Genomic DNA, 13,597 nt, shown 5'->3' on the forward strand with positions numbered 1-13,597 from the left:
TGGTCGTTTCGAATCTTTTGCTTTCAACACATTGAAGAAAGACCTAATCAAGTTAATGGTTGAAAAGACATGGAAAACATTTTTATAATAAATCACTATGTACTTTTTGGCACATTACTTGGAAGAAATTCATAGAATTGATTGACATTACTATAATAAAACAACTTCAATTCCCACCCACAATTTTATGTGAACAAGCCTTCTCAGCATTTATATCTATAATAATGTGAAACAGAAACAGAATTGATGCTGAGCCCTGCTTATTTCTAGCAATAAGTAATATTCATATGTGGGTAAGTGAACAGTTCTATGTATCTCATAAAAACAAGTATTCCAATAAAATTGTGTTCTTTATGTTCAATAGGTACTTATAAAAATTTATAATATATTTATGTGGTTTTGGTTTTGATAGACTGTGTATGAAAATATCTGTAATGATAAGTCAATCTAGAAGGAATATTTTATCACTTAAAGCCCTGGTCACAGCAACTGTAGAGAAATAATTTCAATTTATTTACATATTTGATGTAGAGAAGACTTTCAGGCATAAAAATGCTTTCTATTAGGATAAAATTCAGTGAGGGATGTGGAATGGAAATATGACTTCAAGGAGAAAAGGGAATGATGTAAAATTTCTAAAGCTGAAGACTTCATGTGTCAATGACTACAGGTGTCAATTGCAATAGTTTTTAGATTACTTTAGATAAATTTAAAAGTCTCATATAACAGTTTTGTTTTGATTTCTTTTGTCTTTAATGTCTTTGCCTTTATTGCGGTCCCTTGCAATTACTTATAACATGATAAAACTTCACATGTCAACTTAGAAATGTGTAAGGACGTATATAATTTTTCAAAATCATTTTAGGGGTTATATAAGAAAAAAAGCTTGAAAAGCAATGGTGTAAGATATGGTCCTTGACTTCAAAAACTTTATAGCCTGACAAGGGAAATAAGTTTAGCACAGAGGTTATAGTGAACAAGTAGAGAACAATTACATACCAAACTTTCTTATATTAAATAATTTAGAATGGAGACATTCTAAGCAGGAAAAAAAATCAATGTGCACCTGAGCAATAAAAAAGAGTCTCAAGTAGGAAGTAAAAGTTGAACAAGGCTTTGGAGGGTGGCTAGGATCCTGACAAATGCAGAGGGAGAAATTATTCCAGGCAAAAGGAACTACACGGCAACGGAGCAAGTACGGCATAGGCCAAAGATACGGAAGAGCTTAAAAACTTCACGGCACTAACTTTTCCTTTTCTTATAACTTCACATGAAAATGAATAATTAAAAGGACTTATTTTGGATTTGGGGATTTTAGAATACTGGCAAACAGTAATGATTTGAGGCTTAGATCATCTATGTACTTTTTGTGTGATTTCATTAGGAACCATTTTTATTATCATTCAGAATTCAGTAGCAAAATCATCCTTGTGGATGTAGGTTTTTGACATCAGAGAAATAGATAAATAACAATTCTGGGAAGTCAATTTTGAAGTAAAGTGTGAGGAAAACAGAAGAATACCTAAAATTGTGAAAGAAAAAATATCTGGCATATTTGGAGATGCATTCTAGCCTAGAATAGCTAAAATGTTAAAAAACCTATACTAAGTAATCTTACAGGGCAAGAAGGAAAGCAATTAGAACCTAGTGAGTCTATGGAGATGCATTTAGAAATTTTTAAAGTATCAGACAGCACAACACTGGATGTGAAGTGTGCTTAATTAAATTAGGTGATTGTATAACACTTATTTCTGGATTTCACAAGCAAGTGGAAGGGGAGAACACACATTCAGTTCCTTGGTGGAAATGAAGTCCCTTTGGTATCATAAGCTATTTATCAATGCAACTGTGAAGTTACAAGCCAAGAAGGGCTAGTGTGTGAATGAGAAGCCTCAAAGGAAAGAGTGCAGATGCTGCAGAAAACGATGCTATTGAGTCACTGGGAGATGAGTGCTTAGATACCCAGGTGGTGGGTACCTTGTAGAAACTATCTACAGAGAAGCTGTAGATCTCGTTGAGCCTGTACCACTCAGATAATACCACAAAGCAGAACTGGTGAACCCTGTGATATTTCTTAGATGAGATGTAGAACTGATCTCCTAACTATCAGACATTAGCAATGCGACAGCACATTTTGCAATTGAAATGCTACATAAGTTAAACAAATGCCAGAACTGTTCCACTGATTGTTCAGCATCTAATAAACATTGTTACAATTATTGACAAAATCTTTTCAGGTGTAATTTAAGTAAATTAAGTCACTTCCTTAACACAATTAATTTTTAAAAATAAATAAATCTATCACAGAAAATATTCAGTGAGATAACGGACTGGTAAGATAGAAAAATCTCATAGTGATTAAGTTGATATTTACCTTTTGCAGAATTACGGGTTTGGAACCTAAACAATTTCACTGCCTTGGCACATGATTACACTTAAGCATCTTCAGGTAATTGATATTTGTCCTAATTTTTTAAACTTTCATTTTATAATAATTTCACACTTACAGAAAAGTTGCAAGAGTAGTAGAAAGAACTCCCATATACTCTACATTCAGATTCACCAGCTGTTAGCATTTTGTCCCACTTGCTTTATAATTCTCTTTCTTCATGTATATACACATATGACAGTCCTGTATTTTAAATCTGGGGGAAAAGCTGTTGTCATAGGTTGGGTTCCCCAGGAAACAGACCCCAAGGTTCACATCTGTAGGAGGGAGAGTCATTAGGAATGCTCTCAGAAACAGGATCTGTGAGGAGTGTGGGAGGGAGGACTGAGAGAGACAGCACTGTAATGTGGTTGCCACAGCGGCCTCAGCCGATCCTACCAGGGGCTGGGGAGCCGGGAGAGCTCTTCACAGTTGTCCTGCCTTGAAGCAAGGGGGCTGGGCCACATCCACAGGTCACTGCATGTAGGTTCCCTCAGGAAGGGGGTGACCTTGGGCAAAGAGGCTCTCTTTAGTTATTGGGAATTCCCAGAGGACTCAGATGAGACCCCTCAGCTGCCAGCCCTTCCGGCAGCCGGGGGGATGCGCGCGGTGACCCGGGGGCACCACAACACCCAGGGCAGACACCACCTCCGTGCTCCTACTGACTTCTGAGAAATGCGTCAGAGCACAGGGAATCGAGTGTGAGGACTGGAAATCTTTTATGGAAGGTAAAATCTGAGATTAGTGGGGAAAAGACATTAAAAAAAATGAAAACAGAAAAAGGAAAAAGAAGAAGAAAACAGAGACATTTAAGCAGATTTTAAAAACAAATTTTAAGCAGATTTTTAAAAAGTGAGAAAGGACAAACATGTTGCAGATTTAAAAAGGGAGTTAGGCAATTTTATTTCAGTCTTTTGCTTACAAGAGCTTACAAAATTTGGGACACTGCCAGTAATTCTTACTAAAAAATAATAGAAAACAGGAAAACCCACAAACTCAGCTCAGCTACAGGGAGAAGGAAAAATACAATCACTACAAAAGCAGGTCTAAAAATTGAGCGGCTGACTCCTGGTTAAGACAGTGGAGTGAAACTGCAACACAGAATTTCCAACACCCAAGACTTAGGGAGATGCTTAAAGGAAGTCAAAACTAACAAAAACATTTTTTTAACAAAAGCCATCTAACATGGAAACCAGATACAACTAAAAGTAATTTTTCAAAGAAAAGAACTGGTGGCCAACAAAGGAAATGATCTAGGACATTCCCTCTTCCCCAAAGATGATACTGATGAGTTGAAAGTTTCTGAGATTTCTTATCACATGTAAGAAATCTTCATTTGAGATTATCCACATGTCTGGAAAAAAGGGAACTGAGTGGACAATGCTTTTTTCCCTCCTTACAAGTGAGAAGAGGTAGAAATAGGTAAAGTAGTAGAAATAGGTAAAAAGGCCAGGTATAACGAAGTAAATAAAGATGCTGGCACTTCACTGGAAGTGAAAACCACGGTTTCACACTGTATTGGGTAAATGATCTGAAGCTAGAGGGTATCTCCCCACCCTGTGGGAACAGGACACATTTCCCAAGCAGACAGAATGAGCAGGATCTTGCACAAAAGTCTCAGAAGATAGAGGAGAGTCCAGGTACTCTAAACAAAATTGCATACAGCCTAATGAGGGCTCCCATTCCGTCTTGCTGTAGAAAAGTGAATAAAATAAGAAATAGCCCACAAAGAGCAACTTAGTGGAGAAAACAAACTGGTCTCAGATATATTGGGAAGAGTCAAGAAATCAATATCTGAGCAAATAACTGTCAAAGTGTATTGTGCTATACTTGTATCAACCCATTTACTTCTTACAACAAATCTATAACAGGAAATATATTATCTCCATTTTACACAAAAGAAAACAGCAGCACAAAGTTTTAAGTAACATGTCCAAGGTCACACAATCGATTCCATTTGAATCAGGATTCAAATCCAGGCAGTCAGGCACCAGAACCTGAGAGCTTAACCATTGTACTCTTTACAGCCTTCAAAATAAGAGTGTCCACTCAGAGCTGCCTGAGCATCAGCAAGACGTAAAGAAATGGCCTGGCAGCTAAGCATACACATTCCAGAAGAAAAAAAAAGAAACGAGAAGAGAAAGAGAAAGGGAGGGAGGAGCAAGAGAGAGGAAGAACGGATGATGACACGCAAAAAAAAGATTCCAAATGTAGAAAAAAATGTAGCTCAAGGAAAATAGGGAAATTCCTCACAGTATGGCATTTAGATGGTTTTTGAAGTAATGTATTTTCATATATTTCATCCTTATTGCTACTACATAGCAGTACAAGGTTGAGCATGTTAAAAAAAAGTTTCTTGGCCTTACATAGCTCTTCCTCATTTTGAGGAAATGCTTTCCATATCTCCTTCCTGTTTTTCAGTTGGGCTGTCCTCTTCTTACTGACTTACAGGAATTCTTTACATATACAGGGGACTAATCCTTGGTCAGTTACACGTGTTGGAAATTTTTCTCCTAGTTTGTGACTGTCTGTCATTTTTTACATATATCTTTTTGATGAAGAGAAGGTTCTTAAATTTAATATGGTTTTATTCGATTTCTATTACTGCTGAAAATTACAACAAACAGTGGCTTGAAACAACACCCATTTGTTACGTCACCGATTTATAGGTCAGAAATCCAGGCAGGCTTGATTGTGTTCTCTGCTGCAGGTCTCACAAAGCTAAATCAAGGTATAAGCCAGACTGGAGACTTGGGGGAACAATCTCCTTCCACAGTCACGTTGTTGGCATAATTCAGTTCCTTGTGGTTCTAGAACTGAGGTCCCATTTCCTTACTCACTGGTAACCAGAAGTCACACTCAGCTTCTAGAAGCCACCTGCATTCCTTATCATTCCATCTTCAAGCCAGTAATGGTGTGTCAAATCCTTCATACACTTGGAATCTCTCTGAAATCCTCTTCTTCCACCAGCTGGAGAAAACTGTTTTTAAAGGGTTCCTGTGCTTAGATTAAGTCCACCTGGATACTCCCTTTTTGATGTACAATGTAACATAATCATGGGAGTGTTCATTCATTATATTCACAGGTTATACCCATGCTCAAAGGGGAGTGGATGATATAAAGATGAGGGTCATTGGGGCTTATTGTCAAAACTCTGCCTACCATAATAGTCAAATTTATAAATGCTTTATTTTTATTTTTTATTTTGCTATCATTAATGTACAATTACATGAACAACATTATGGTTACTAGACTCCCCCTATTATCAAGTCCCCATCACATACCCCATTACAGTCACTGTCCATCAGCATGGTAAGATGTTATAGAATCACTACTTGTCTTCTCTGTGTTATACAGCCCTCCCTGTGCCCCCCACCTACATTATGTCTGCTAATTATAATGCCCCTTTTCCACCTTGTCCTTCCCTTCCCACCCATCCTCCCCAGTCCCTTTCCCTTTGGTAGCTGTTAGTCCATTCTTGGGTTCTGTGAGTCTGCTGCTGTTTTGTTCCTTCAGTTTTTTTCTTTGTTCTTATACTCCACATATGAGTGAAATCTTTTAATACTTGTCTTTTTCCACCTGGTTTATTTCACTGAGCATAATACCCTCTAGTTCCATCCATGTTGTTGCAAATGGTGGATTTGTTTTCTTCTTATAGCTGAATAATATTCCATTGTGTATATGTACCACATCTTCTTTATCCATTCATTTACTGATGGACACTTAGGTTGCTTCCATTTCTTGGCTATTATAAATAGTGCTGTGATAAACATAGGGGTGCATTAAGTCTTTTTCAAACTGGGCTGCTGCATTCGTAGGGTAAATTCCTAGGGATGGAATTCCTGGGTCAAATGGTATTTCCATTTTGAGTTTTTTGAGGAACTTCCATACTGCTTTCCGCAATGGTTGAACTAATTTACATTCCCACCAACAGTGTAGGAGGGTTCCCCTTTCTCCACATCCTCACTAACATTTGTTGTTGTTTATCTTTTGGATGTTGGCCATCCTTACTGGTGTGAGGTGATATCTCATTGTGGTTTTAATTTGCATTTCTCTCATGATTAGTGATGTGGAACATCTTTTCATGTGCCTGTTGGCCATCTGAATTTCTTCTTTGGAGAAGTGTCTGTTTGTGCCCATTTTTTAATTGGACTATTTGCTTCTTGTTTGTTGAGGTGTGGGAGCTCTTTATATATTTTGGATTTCAATCCTTTATTGGATATGTCATTTATGAATATATTCTCCCATACTGTAGGATGTCTTTTTGTTCTATTGATGATATCCTTTGCTGTACAAAAGCTTTTCAGCTTGATATAGTCCCACTTGTTCATTTTTGTTTTTGTTTCCCTTGCCTGGGGAGATACGTTCATGAAGAAGTTGCTCATGTTTATGTCCAAGAGATTTTTGCCTATGTTTTTGTCTAAGAGTTTTACCGTTTAATGACTTACATTCAGGTCTTTGATCCATTTTGAATTTACTTTTGTGTATGGGGTTAGACAATGATCCAGTTTCATTCTCTTACATGTAGCTGTCCAGTTTGCCAACACCAGCTGTTGAAGAGGCTGTCATTTCCCCATTGTATATCTATGGCTCCTTTATCATATATTAATTGACCATATATGTTTGGGTTAATATCTGGAGTCTCTATTCTGTTTCACTGGTCTGTGGCTCTGTTCTTGTACCAGTAAAAAATTGTCTTGATTACTGTGGCTTTGTAGTAGAGCTTGAAGTCAGGGAGTGTAATTCCCCCCACTTTATTCTTCCTTCTCAGGATTGCTTTGGCTATTCAGGGTCTTTTGTGGTTCCATATAAAATTTAAAAAACTATTTCCTCTAGTTCATTGAAGGATGCTGTTGGTATTTTGATAGGGATTGCACTGAATCTGTAGGTTGCTGTAGGCAGGATGGCCATTTTGACAATATTAATTCTTCCTAGCCATGAGCACAGGATGTGTTTCCATTTATTGGTATCTTCTTTAACTTCTCTCATGAGTGTCTTGTAGTTTGCAGAGTATAGGTCTTTCACTCCCTTGGTTATGTTTATTCCTAGGTATTTTATTCTTTTTGATGCAATTGTGAACGGAATTGTTTTCCTGATTTCTCTTTCTGCTAGTTCATCATTAGTGTACAGGAATGCAACAGATTTCTGTGTATCAATTTTGTATCCTGCAACTTTACTGAATTCAGATATTAGTTCTAGTAGTTTTGAGGTGGATTCTTTAGGGTTTTTTATGTACAATATCATGTCACTGGCAAAGAGTGACAGTTTGACTTCTTCTTTACCAATCTGGATGCCTTTTATTTTTTTGTGTTGTCTGATTGCAGTGGCTAGGACCTCCAGAACTATGTTGAATAAAAGTGGGGAGAGTAGGCATCCTTGCCTTGCTCTCAATCTTAAAGGAAAAGCTTTCAGCTTCTCACTGTTCAGTATGATGTTGCCTGTGGGTTTGTCATATATGGCCTTTATTATGTTGAGGTACTCGCCCTCTATACCCATTTTGTTGAGAGTTTTTATCATGAATGGATGTTGAATTTTGTTGAATGTTTTTTCAGCATCTATGGAAATAATCATATGGCTTTTGTCCTTCTTTTTGTTGATGTGGTGGATGATGTTGATGGATTTTCGAATGTTGTACCATCCTTGCATCCCTGGGATGAATCCCACTTGATTATGATGGATGATCTTTTTGACATATTTTTGAATTTGGTTTGCTAATATTTTGTTGACTATTTTTGCATCTATGTTCACAGGGATATTGGTCTGTAATTTTCTTTTTTTGTGGTGTCTTTGACTGGTTTTGGTATTAGAGTAATGTTGACCTCGTAGAATGAGTTTGGGAGTATTCCCTCCTCTTCTACTTTTTAGAAAACTTTAAGGAGGATGGGTATTAGGCCTTCACTTAATGTTTGATAAAATTCAGCAGTGAAACTATCTGGTCCAGGACTTTTGTTCTTAGGTAGTTTTTTTGATTACCAATTCAATTTCCTCACTGGTAATTGGTCTATTCAGATTTTCTGTTTCTTCCTGGGTCAGCCTTGGAAGGTTGTATTTTTCTAGAAAGTTGTCTATTTCTTCTAGGTTATCCAGTTTGTTAGCATGTAATTTTTCATAGTATTCTCTAATAATTCTTTGTATTTCTGTGGTGTACATAGTGATTTTTCCTTTCTCATTTCTGATTCTGTTTATGTGTGTAGACTCTTTTTTTCTTGATAAGTCTGACTAGGGTTTTATCTATTTTGTTTATTTTCTCAAAGAACCAGCTCTTGCTTTCACTGTTTCTTTCTATTGTTTTATTCTTCTCAATTTTATTTATTTCTTCTCTAATCTTTATTATATCCTTCCTTCTACTGACTTTGGGCCTCATTTGTTCTTCCTTTTCTAGTTTTGTTTATTGTGAGGTTAGACTACTCAAATGGGATTGTTTTTCTTTCTGGAGGTAGGCTTGTGTTGCAATATACTTCCCTCTTAGCACAGCCTTCGCTGCATCCCATGGATTTTGTGGTTTTGAATTATTGTGTCATTTGTCTCCATATATTGCTTTATCTCTGTTTTTGTTTGGTCATTGATCCATTGATTATTTAGGAGCACATTATTAAGCCTCCTTGTGTTTGTGGGCTTTTTCATTTTCTTTGTGTAATTTATTTCTAGTTTCATACCTTTGTGATCTGAGAAGCTAGTTGGTACAATTTCAATCTTTTTGAATTTACTGAGGCTCCTTTTGTGGTCTAGTATAAGATCGATTCTTGAAAATGTTCCATGTGCACTTGAGAAGAATGTGTATCCTGTTGCTTTTGGATGAAGTGTTCTGTAGATGTCCATTAGGTCCATCTGTTCTAATATGTTGTTCGGTGCCTCTGTCTCTTTACTCATTTTCTGTCTGGTGGATCTGTCCTTTGGAGTGAGTGGTGTGTTGAAGTCTCCTAAAATGAATGCATTGCATTGTATTTCCCCCTTTAATTCTGTTAGTATTTGTTTCACATATGTAGGTGATCCTGTGTTGGGTGCATAGATACTTATAATAGTTATATCCTCTTGTTGGACTGACCTCTTTATCATTATGTAATGTCCTTCTTTGTCTCTTGTGACTTTCGTTGTTTTGAAGTCTATTTTGTCTGATACAACTACTGCAACTCCAGCTTTTTTCTCCCTACTGGTTGCATGAAATATCTTTTTCCATCCCTTCACTTTTAGTCTGTGTATGTCTTTGGGCTTGAAGTGAGTCTCTTGTAGGCAGCATATAGATGGGTCTTGTTTTTTTATCCATTCAATGACTCTGTGTCCTTTGATTGGTACATGCAGACAATTTACATTTAGGGTGATTTTCGATAGTTATGTACTTACTGCCATTGCAGGCTTTAGATTTGTGGGTACCAAAGATTCAAGGATAATTCCTTTACTAACAGTCTAATTTAACTCACTTCATATGATATTACAAACACAACCTAAAAGTTCTTTTTTTTCCCCCTTCTTCTTCCTCCTCCATTCTTTATATGTTAGGTATCATATTCTGTACTCTTTGTCTATCCCTTGATTGACTTGGGGGGTAGTTGATTTGATTTTGCATCTGTTTAGTAATTAATTGTTCTACTCTGCTGTGGTTTTATTTCCCCTGGTGACATCTATTTAGCCTTAGGAATACTTCCATCTATAGCAGTACCTCCAAAATACACTGTAGAGATGGTTTGTGAGAGGTAAATTCTCTCAGCTTTTGCTTATCTGAAAATTGTTTAATCCCTCCTTCATTTCATTAAATGTATCATTCCTCTCCCTTCTGGCCTGTAAGGTTTGTTGAGAAATCTGATGATAGCCTAATGGGTTTTCCTTTGTATGTGATCTTTTTTCTCTCTCTAGTTGCTTTTAAAAGTCTGTCTTTATCCTTGATCTTTGCCATTTTAGCTATTATATGTCTTGATGTTGTCTTCCTTGGGTCCCTTGTATTGGGAGATCTGTGTACCTCCATGGCTTGAGAGATTATCTCCTTCCCCAAATTGGGGAAGTTTTCAGCAATTACCCTTTCAATAACACTTTCTATCCCTTTTTCTCTCTCTTCTTCTTCTGGTACCCCTATAATGTGGATATTGTTCCATTTGGATTGGTCACACAGTTCTCTCAATATTCTTTCATTCTTAGAGATCCTTTTTTCTCTCTGTGCCTCAGCTTCTTTGTATTCCTCTTCTCTAATTTCTATCCCATTTACCATCTCTTCTACTACATCTTATCTGTCCATTGTATGTTTCATTTTAGATATGGACTTTCTTAATGATTGAATCTCCATCTTAAATTCATCCCTGAGTTCTTGAATATTTTTCTGTACCTCCATGAGCATGTTTATGATTTTTATTTTAAACTTTCTTTCAGGAAAATTGGTGAGTTCAGTTTCATTTGGCTCTTTTTCTGGGGTTTGTGAGATTTTGGTCTGAACTATGTTCTTTTGACATTTCATAATTCTATGTGGTGCCCTCTAGTGCCCAAAGGCTCTAGTCTCTGGAGCTGCTCAGCCCCTAGAGTGATGTTGGGGGTCATAGGGGAGCGGCGCTGGTGCCTGGGGTGAGGAAAGAGCTGTTTCCTTATTCCTGGCTGCAGTGCCTGTCTCCAGTATCAGAGCCAGTGGGCTGAGCGAGCACACAGGTGTAAGCCTCTGTGCTCGGCATCTCTAGCTGCTGTAGGCTGGATCTCCCTCCAGCTGGCCTGACACCAGCACAGTGACTGCCAGCTTGCAAGCAGGTGCTGGTAGGCCAGGAGGAAGGTGCAGCAGGCTGCATGTCACAGTGGTGGCCCTCGGAGCTGAGTAGGCAGCCAGGGGGATGGGGCGCCTGAAGCTCCTCAAAGTTCTCAACTTGCTGCGCAGAATATGCCCAGACAACCTTGTCCACTTATCCCTTCTCCTACATAGCAAACTCCATGCAAACCCCACTCCTTCAGCAGCCCTCTCGCTGCTAGGAAGCCTCTCAGACCAGCTGCCTTTCTTTTGTCCCAGAGTGGCCAGATGTGAATCCCCATCCTCCACAAATGGCCAGAATCTGTCTTTCAAGCACTCCACCTGTCTCAGCTCCCCAACCCCAGCAACCTCCAGAGCACTACACAGTGTAGGTCTGTGGTCCAAAGCAGACTTCCAGGGCTGGGTGTTCAGCAGTTCTAGGCTTCCACCCCTGACCCCACCCCTGCTCCATTTTTCTTCCTCCCACTGATGAGCTGGGGTGGGGGAAGGGCTCAGGTCCCGCCAGATAAAGGCTTTTGTATGTTACCCTGTTTCATGAGGTCTGCTCTGTTCATGAGGTCTGTATGCAGTCTAGTGCAGCCTTCTTTCTTGTTGGTGTTTTCGGGCTAGTTGTATTAAGTACATTTTCACACTATATATGGTTTTGGGAGGAATTCTCTGTTTCACCTCTCATGCCGCCATCTTGAATCCTTGTTCTATAAATGCTTTTTTAAAAAATAGTTTGCACTCTTTCGATTGTTTAAGAAATCCTTCCATATCCTAATGTAAAAAAAGATATTCTCCAATATTTTTTTCTAAACATTCTGAAGTTTTTGTCTTTTCACCTTTGTCTTGCCTGAGGGTTTCAGCACTGGGCAAGTTCATTATGGTTTCGGTGAGACCGAGAAGTGACAACAGAATATTCTTGGGGTAAAAGGGTTTATACCTTGGGGAAAAAGGGTTTTACTTGGGGTAAAAGCCTTTATTCTCATGGCAGTAGGTCAAGCACTAGAACCACGTCTGCATCCAGCAGTCTGCAGGTCCATAATCCACCTCTGTCTCTGCCCCCACCCAGGGTGGGGCTCTTTATATAGTGACTCAGTCAATAATAGTTTATTGCCTATGGATGTGGAAGCATTAGCCCAGCAGGCCAATTACAGCATCAAGTAGTTTAGGGTCAGGTGAGGATCCTGTCAAAGGAACTTCCATTTCCCCCACAACCTTGAAGTTCTTAATTCCTCTAAAATTTGCTTTCATGCATGAGATAGAAACTTAATTTCATTTTCACCCAATATGGATAAATAATAATCCTGGTATTATTTATTAAACAGTTCATTCTCTCCCCAACAATGTGAAACACCACCCCTGTTAAATGCTAAGATAACATATAGCATAGGTCTATTTTCTGGGCTCTCTAGTTTGTTCCGTTGACTCATGTTACCTATCCATGCATCAAGACCACACTGTCATGATTACTGCTGCTTTAGTCTTACTATCTAGAGAGGCAAACTCTCCACCTAATTCTTCTTCAGGAATGTTTTAAATATTCCTGACCTTTTAATTCTTTCACATAAATGTTAGAATCAGCCCAGCAAATTCAATTTAAAAAATCCTTTTTGTATATTGATGGTAATTGTACCCAATCAATGGTTCTCAATTGGGGTCAGTTTTGGTCCTCAAATTTGACAGTGTCTGCAGACCTTTTTGGTTCTCACAACAGGAGAGGATGTGTGCTAATAGCATAAAATGGGTATAGGCCAGGGATGATGCTAAGCATTCTTATTGCTGAGGGCAGCGCCCAAAACAAAGAATATCAGGCTTAAAATGTCACCAGTACCAAGCCTGAGAAAATTTCCACTAAATCTATTCAATGTGTAGAGAGTTGATATTTACATTTTTTAGTATTTCAATAAGTAAATATGAAAATCTTTTGTATTTTTTTAAGATTTATCCCTAAGTAGATTACTTAGATCCCTAAGTATGATTTTCTGCTATTATTAAGGGTATTTTTAAAATTATGTTTACTGTTTGCTGTTGATACATAGAAATATAACTTGATTTATATATTTTGCTCTTACAGCCAGCCATCTTGCTAAATGTCTCTTGTTATTTCTAGTATGTGTATAGATCTTTTCAAATTTTCTATATGAAAATCCTATCATCTGCAAATAAATTTGTTTCTTCCATCTCAATACTTAAGCCTTTAGTTTCTCTTGTTTTATTGTGATTGCTAGGACCTCCAGTACAGAGCTGAATAGAAGCAAGGAGAATGGGAACCTTTTTCCTACCTGATTTAAAGGGACTACCACATTCAAACTTTTAATTTACATTTTTAAGATTCAACTTGATTGCATTTTTGTTAGAGAAAGTAATCTGTGTAACACACTTTCTCTGAAATGTTGAGACTTTCTAATACATATAATCAATTACAAAATCCAGATTTTGAAAAATGTTTTATTTACTTGACCTAT

The 13,597-nt window shown here is 37.8% G+C and overlaps 1 protein-coding gene across 2 annotated transcripts in view; it reads right to left on the bottom strand.

Moving 5' to 3' along the window:
* ENTHD1 (ENTH domain containing 1) overlaps nt 1-13,597 on the bottom strand; it is a 100,685-nt gene that overhangs the window by 59,411 nt on the left and 27,677 nt on the right. The window lies entirely within an intron of this gene.

Source organism: Manis javanica, chromosome 10 (genome assembly GCF_040802235.1).
Source record: "Manis javanica isolate MJ-LG chromosome 10, MJ_LKY, whole genome shotgun sequence".
Taxonomy (NCBI): domain Eukaryota; kingdom Metazoa; phylum Chordata; class Mammalia; order Pholidota; family Manidae; genus Manis; species Manis javanica.